A 1839-nucleotide genomic window follows, 5' to 3' on the forward strand; every position below is an offset into this window, starting at 1 on the left:
GGAGAGCGAAACAATGAGAAGTACGCGGATGTAGCCACGAATGTCTGGAATATTGCCAAAGAAGTGAAAGAGAGTGCCAACACGACGAGGGATCTTGTGAAAAGAGTGGACGAGGGTGATGAGGTTAAACGAAAGCTGAATGAACAAGTGGGTGTGGTGAGCGAAAAAGTGAAGAAAAGCAAGGAAGTTATTGCCACGGCACGATCGGCACTTCAGGAGGCGAGGGTGTTGGTTGGTTGTATGGCTTTCCTTGGGAATTTGCGGGATCTGAGATCGGAGAAAAGCAAGAACGATCTAAAGTTCTATACGGATGATCTGGAGGAGAAAAACAGGAAGTTCGACAGGTTGGAATGGGGAGATCTTATTAACAGGACCAGAAAAACGGAAAGAGAGGTGGATTTGCTCGTGCAAAACCTTACGTTCAGCTTGAAACGCAGTAGAGGTATATCCAACGAGGTGGCGCGAAGTTTGGGCGATGCGTTGTCCGCAGCGGAGGAGGCGGTGCGACGGTTCGAGAACGTCAGGGAAAAGGTCAACAAGACACATAGGGATTATGATCAAAAAGTGGAGGAAATAAAGAGCGAGATGGTCACTGCGATGCCGGTGATTGGGGATAAGAAGATCACCAAAGCGGTCCCTTCATTGATTCCTGAGAAAGAAGTGGAGAACGCAACGAAGGAGGTGGGGTGGAAAGAAACAACGGATGCGAATGTTGGGGCGAGTCCGGTTACTGGGGCGCGCGTTCGGGAATACCCGGACCAGGTGAACGCCAGTAAAATTGTGAACGAATTGAACCGGGTATTGGAGGAGGAAAAAGAGAACTTGAAACAGAAAAAAATGGAAGAGCAGAAAGCATTTGAGGAAAAGAAAAAGGCAGAGATAAGGCGGAAGGAAGAAGAGAGACGGGCCGAAGAGAAAGTAAGAAGGGCGAAAGAAGAGAAGGCAAGACAGGTGAGGGAAGAACAGGAGAAAAAGGCGAGGGAAGAGAAGGCAAGGAGGGAGAAGGCGGAGGCGGAGAAACTGGCCGAAGAAAAAAAAAGGAAACAAGAGAAACAGGCTGAAGAAGAAAAGGCACGAAAGGCAAAGGAAGGTGCGGAAAGGGCGAAAAATGCCAAGAATAAGAAAGACGGCAGTGTCCGTCTTGCATTGATGCACAGTCCCTTATTGTTGCTTCTTCTATGTTTGTTGGGTTGCACTCTCGTTTGCTGATCGGTGTTCCCATGACACAGTTGTACAGTTAACCTTTGTATGAGTGGATATGGATGCGTTGTAAGGGTATTTTTCTTTTTTATTGATTTTTGCTGTTTCCTTTCTTTTTCAGTTCGATAAATCTCTTGTTTGCATTTTTTTCAGAACAAATCTATTGGACTCCCTATGACACTCATCACATGGCAAACCATCATTTTGTGAGGGGAGTGTCCTCTTTGTTTGTTGGCATTATTATCTAGGCTCGGTTTTGTCTCCATTTACTGTGTCCTCCTGGTGATGTGTGTGTTCCGTGATATTAATAACTATTGCTTTTACCCATGGGAATGAGATACAATCCCGATGTGTTTTAATTGCTGTGACTGAAATGTGAAGAATGACAGGAGGTTCAAGACACACAAACACGCACACTACCAATCCTCCTTCTCCCTGTGTGTGTGTGTGGACTGCCATCATGTGTGCATCATTCCCACTGCTCGCCCTGTACGAAAGACACACGCACACCCACTGCTGGGAATTGTGTTGGTTGCCTCCTGAACATATTCACATGGTGATCGCGGCTCTTTTTTTTTGTTTTGTTTTCATTTTGCTTTCCCTTGTGTGTGTTTCATTATAATTTCATTGCACGTTTTA

The sequence above is a fragment of the Trypanosoma theileri genome, assembly GCF_002087225.1.
Source record: "Trypanosoma theileri isolate Edinburgh chromosome Unknown TM35_Tth_4_V1, whole genome shotgun sequence".
NCBI classification, from domain to species: domain Eukaryota; phylum Euglenozoa; class Kinetoplastea; order Trypanosomatida; family Trypanosomatidae; genus Trypanosoma; species Trypanosoma theileri.